At 40.5% G+C, this 6,000-nt stretch overlaps 1 protein-coding gene across 13 annotated transcripts in view; it reads left to right on the top strand.

The window, feature by feature from the left end:
- Positions 1–1,284: 1,284 nt before the first annotated feature.
- RBM47 (RNA binding motif protein 47) overlaps positions 1,285–6,000 on the top strand; it is a 143,340-nt gene continuing 138,624 nt past the window's right edge. For 3 of the 13 annotated variants that reach the window (XM_039845032.1, XM_039845029.1, XM_039845031.1), the window contains exons 1-2: positions 1,285–1,756; positions 4,447–4,636. The gene's annotated coding sequence lies outside the window, so the exon portion shown is untranslated. The remainder of the gene's footprint in view (positions 1,757–4,446; positions 4,637–6,000) is intronic. The other 10 variants (XM_039845037.1, XM_039845035.1, XM_039845036.1 and 7 more) reach the window with 5 other exon arrangements.

Below are 6,000 nucleotides of genomic sequence, written 5' to 3'. Positions count from 1 at the left end.
ATAATAGTATAGTAGTAGTAGTAGTTGACTCTATGCACTAGACACTGTTCTAAGTTCTTTGTATGTATTAAGTCATTTAGCCAGAACAAAAGTTTTTTAGACTAGTCCTTCACTAAAGTAGCCCAGTAAGAAACAGTACTTTTTTATTTATTTATTTTTCTCATTTGAATGACATTACAGCCCGAAATCACAACTCCGTTTTAGGTTCCTGGTGGTGCCTGCTTCCTCTTTTAGTTTGTTTAGTCACAGAATTCGATTCCTGTTGGCCGATTACACGCCTACAAACAGGCTTAGCGCTCTATTGAAATGCGTGAGGCTCCTTAACTCTTGTGTAAACAGGTAACGCGAAGGGGTGGGGCACAGATTGCGGGCTACTTTGGGATGGGGATGGGGTGGGGATTAGAGCCAACTCCGCAGAGATCAGCAAAGGTTAAGGGACGGTTTGGCTGCTGTTTTTAAATCTAGTTTTGTTGTTCCCTTTCTAGAAACTAGCTGTAACTTTAGGGCAGAGCGCATTAAAATGAGCCACTTCTGACGAGCAGCGCCCAGGCCCCAGGCCCTGCTGCGAAGGCCCCAGCAAAGGTCAGGGCTCTGTCGGCGTGACGTTCTTTCCTGCGTTCGTCGGAGCGGTGCTCTGCTTCAGGTAAGGACACTCTTGGGAGGTCTCCCTTTCGTCAAGGCCTCCGCGTTGCTCGCCCTGATCTTACCTGGTTAAACGACTTCTTTACTAGGGTGGCAGGACGGGGGTGGGGTGGTACTGATCCGCTCGTGATTCAACAGCAATTTCCTTGTTCCTCAAACAAGGTTCTGCTTGGTGTCTCTGAACAGCGCGAAGGGGGCCGGCCACACGTCTGATTCGGACTGATGTCCTCAGGTGCAGCAGGTGCCGCTTCTGGGGTCACCTCTGGATGTCTGAAATGAATGTCACTTTTTGAACGGGGAAAGATGTCTGTCTGAAGTCCCCAAATCTGTCCCAACAAGGCAGATTTATTTTTTTAACCTTCAGGAAAGGTATCTGGGCTCCTAAAACAACAGGAATGTTGCACTGGCCTTTGGCCAGCGGAGGCTCAGCGAGCAGGATAAAATTTCAGCGCAGATTTACGGGAAGTTGCCAGTGTTTGGGAGTAAAAATCTGGTTTGGTGAGTTTAAGAGAAGGGAGTAGACGAGAGACAACCTTGCTACTGTGAGGCAAATGGCCTCGGCGGGGGAGGGCATCGGGAGGAAGGAGGAGGGAACAGGGAAGAGCGGGGAGACCAGTCGCTGAGCGCTCCCGGTGCGGAGCGCAGGACGCAGCAGGGCTCTCCCCGCCGCTGGTCTCCCCCGGGTGCGGACCCCGAGCTGTTCTGCCGGTGGGGTCGCCGCGCTTTCAAGTTCTCGCTGGCGCCAGGAATTTAGCCCCAGAGAGCTGCCTTCTGGTTCTCGCTCCTGCTTCCCACTCTGGAATGTGCAGCTTGGGACAGTGAGAAGCCGGGGCTCGAGGAGTTGCCCTTGTTGAGAGTTTCTCTCTGCAGGTTTCCAAGGTTCAGAAAGTCTGACAAACTGGAATTCCCAGAGTCTGGGAGTTAAGCCTAAAACGACCTGTTGCTTTAAGCGGCGCGGTGGGGAGTAGCTGGACACTCCTTATTTTTGTTTAACATTAAAAAGAGGGAGGTGGAGAAGATGTTGTAGGTTACTTGCTAGCCGTGTAAATTACTACCGGGCTGTGAATGAATGGTGTTAATTTCTGAAGTGGGCGACTTCAAGTACATAACAAAGGTAAGGTGGTTTTTGGTAATCTTTCTAACTACTGTCCCTTCATTTTACTTTTGGGTCCCTATTTTGCAAATTTTTTTCTTCTCTCTTTAGATCTTATCTCATTCTACCACCTTCCTTCAGACTCAAATATTTTAGTGGAAAAGAAATGGTGTATAAAAAGATTTTCAAAGCGTCAGCTCTGGAAAACCAGAAAATCATACAGTCAGCCCCATGATGTTTCCTGTGGTGATGAAACCGTTTCCATACAAGAAACAGACTTTTTTTTTTTTCACCCTTGAAAACACATGATTGGGCTGTCCAGGGACACAGGTGACTTTTTAGAATCAGATTATTAAACCGAGATTGAGGAAACGTTCATGACAGTCATTTCACTTAAGTGTTAAGGATGGTGGGGGATGTCTTCCTGTAGTAATTCACCTCCAAATGTAATTTAGTGGAGGCTTGGTTGTTTCAACTTAAAGATTCAATCTGCATAAAAGTGCAGGACTGATGAGTTATGTATGACAGCTGACCAATCACCAGTCACTGGATATTTAAGAAATCAGTTCCAGTAAAGGAAATGGAATTTTTCAAATAAACAATTTCTGTTTTAATTAGATAAATGTTTATCTGCTCTGGGGTACTGTCCCCAAGCATTTGGGGATGCGGCTTTTTTCTTTTGGCTTATCAAAGTAATAGATAGGGTCCTCAAGGTATTTACTTATAGGCCATACTGCTTTGAAGGAAAAATCGAGTAGTTTTCATAGTGGCATTTTAATGACTCACTTAGTTTTCTTTAGCAGGAATGTAGATTAGAAATGTATTCTTTGAAAATTTTAATGCTGGAGTCACATGAAGTTTTCAGGAGAGAGAAAGCAAGGGGTTGACAACACAAATACAAAGAGACTGCCGAAGTTTTAAGCACAGTTACGACTAGACCAAGAGCGCTTGAGAACCGCAGGTGCCAGTTCTAAAAGATGAAAGGTTGTTAGCGGCATAAAACACAACCTCTAGACAAACCAAAGTATACAACCAAGGCAATGAAATGATACTTTGGGAGATTGTTACTATTAATTTAAACAATAATCTTTGTCAGATTGATGATCTGAAATCTTGGAGGGAAACAAAACCAACACAGTCTGAAAGGGAAACAGGAGGAGGGAAAGTTTAGGGTTTTGTATTCTTTCTTGTCTACCTCACCCTCGTCCTGTTCTGATATAGATCCCGTTGGCCTCTTTGACTTAATTACTGCATACTGGCAGAATGAGGAATCAGAACTGGTTCTTTTAATATTAACTTTTAATATTTGTTAAATGAAGAAATAAGCTGATAGAAAAAGAGCTGCTAGCCTAACTCCGCCGTGCTTCTTTACCTGACTAGGCTGCACTTAAATTCATCTGCTCAAGAGTTTCTTTGAACATATGCTGAAACTGAATCAAATTTTGAAGATTTTTTAAACTTCCTCTTGGTTGTTGATTTTTCAGAAGCTCATAGTATCCAAATTTTGGCATCATTATTTTACTTCAATATCTACAACTTTAATAGTTTATGTACTTATTTTTGATTACCCACTGTGCTGCTCTAGACTAAATTTTGTAATAAATTTTGAAATATGTTGGTAACACTAAGGATGAAATAAAGATACAAAGCAAGGAAACTGTGCTTCTGGACAGGTATCCTATATACTTTAACTAGTGTTTATGAGACTACTCACATTTTTTTTTCCTTCACATTATAAGAATATTCAGATTAGACTGTTGTCTTTGGCTTACTAGTACCAAAACCTGTTCTGGGTAATTTAAACAAAGATTAGGTTAAAGTAGATAAAATTATTTTCTTACAGAATGAGTTTGCTTTCCAAATTCTGCTCTCGATCTGAAGATTAAAGTTAAATCATGTCCCCAGTAATTGAGCTTTGATTGCTGTAGGAAAGTATTTGACTATTTCAGTCAGGTTTCCACTTCCGCATTACAAGTCCCTTCTGATTTTCAGGACTGGGCAGGGGAATGGATGCAGGGGTGCTGGTGCCGCGAGTGAGATCTCAAAAATGGACTGACGTTCAAGTGAAACTTTAATTGGGTTTTCCCAGAGAATAGATAATCCTAGGGGAAAAAAACAAACAACTTATTCTGAAGAGGGCTTAAGTTTGGGATTCATAAGACTTAGAAAAGTGATACATTTTTCATAACTCTAGAATTTGTGCGCCAAACATTTATAAAGTTACAATGAAGATGTAATGCAGCTTAAAAAAAGTGGTTGTCAGAATGATGCCAAGTTAAAGGTTATATTAGAACATTTCAACTGCTGGCCTGATTAAGAGATATTTTTCCTCTTGGGAGTAGTCTTTGTGTCATGATGACATTGATTTTTTGGTTTAATATTGTTTAGAGGTATATGTTAGTCAAAACAACCACCTGCTCAGAGTAATTGCTTCAGAGAATAACTGGGAAAAGATTTTCAATAATGGTAATGCAGATGACTTGGTTTACGAGGTAGGTAGGAGGCCTTCAGAATCTCTAGAGAACTATCGTAGAAATAATAAGTAATTGTTCAATTGCCACCTTAAGTTGTTGGAAACATCTCATGCTGGAGGGATTTAGGGGGAATTGGCACCCTGCCACTTTTTGTGTGTGGTCCTGAATCATCTTGTCAGTAAAACACTCCTGAGATCACCTGAGCTTGACATCTGATTGTTTCTATTTCTCTTATAGTTGCTTCCCTTTCTAGTTTGTCAGCATCTGTATGGGAGAAGGAGACAGAGGGAAAGATATCCTCCCCTTGAAGTTAGTGTGCTCCCTCTTTTCAGAACCTCTTATATTTTGCCCTGGAAAAGGAGTGAGGGAGGAATTTTCCAGTGAAAGTGGAAGGAGAGTGTCTGGAGAAATAAGAGTCAAGAAACAGGTGAGTTCCAAACACAATTAGTAATTTACCAGAAAGCTCACATGGAGCTTATGGATGTTCTAAAACTATTGCAGGTGAACTGGCAACTGTAGGAATTTGAGGCTCATCCCTCACTTTTGTAATTTAAATGCTCCTAGTGCACTGAAATAGATGGCTAATTTGATTGAATTCAAGATATCATCTCTTGGTACAACCAAAAGTAAATTGATTACAAAAGGCACAATACTTTCAACCGCATTCCCACTCTGACTTTTTTCTACTTCGTTTAGTGATTCAAGGGCACCTGAAAAAAAAAATCACAGCTCAGTTTCTGTAACTTATGTATAGAATAAGTTATAGTGTGTGAATAAGTTTTGTGTGTGAATATTTAGTTTTTGCCATCATAGGAACTTAGTTCATGCAAAAAATGATTTGTGAATATATTTAAATGTATATAGTTTATGTGTTTGTAAAATATAAAACCTAAGTAAATTGATACTATAATAGAAATGATTGACTGTAGTTTATAGATGCCGTTTTGATAAACCCTATCAGGTTGTAAGAGGGGCCATTTCAGAAATCAAAAGCACAATCCCTACCTTTCCGTAGGCCATTTAAGAGAGACGACATCAGGAGGAGACAAAGTGCTAGTGTAACCCTGAAAGCCCTTTGCGATTTTGGGAAAATATCAATCCTTTGGTCTTAGCAGATTCCTGGTAGTGCAAAATATATACTTTATTTTTAAATTACAGCCATTCACTCTAATCAAGAAAACAATCTCTGGCCTCCTCAAATCATGTTATTTGTCTTTGGGAATACTGTCTGTTTGTGGTTCTTATGAACATGGTGGCCCAGTGCCAAGACCAGAATAGGTGCCTGGTTGGGTTTATGTTGAATGAAAGGGGAGTTGCTGACAGTTTTAACCTTATGATTGTGCTTTGCTTTTTGTAATAGTTAATACTGATTATATTAAAGTTTCCACCAGCTAGGGAGAAAGACAGCCTGATCCCAGAAGCCATGAATAATCCATGCATGGGTAAGCAAGAGTTAACTATAGGTACCAATGGGCAATGGGTGGGTATACAATGAATGTAAGGCATTGTGCAGCTGAAACAGGAACAGGACGCTTCTACCTGGCCAAGGAAATGCCAACCTGTAAAAATTATAATAAAAAGCATTTAGCTTTCAGAGCACTGAGACCCAGCTTGATCATTTTTGTAAAGCATTTCACATCATTCCAAAAGAAAGAAGTATTTAATAAAATTAAGATTTTTTTCAAGGATTCATTTTCTTAGATCAATTCAATTGCTATTCTGAAAATGTATACTTAGGTCTTTCAAGCTCAGGTGAAATATTCATGTTTCTAAAAGTAGATATCCATTCAG

Source organism: Pteropus medius, unplaced genomic scaffold (genome assembly GCF_902729225.1).
Source record: "Pteropus medius unplaced genomic scaffold, Ma_sr-lr_union100, whole genome shotgun sequence".
NCBI lineage: Eukaryota > Metazoa > Chordata > Mammalia > Chiroptera > Pteropodidae > Pteropus > Pteropus medius.
Note: the sequence above shows the minus strand (reverse complement) of the source record. Positions and strands in the feature narration are given on the sequence as shown.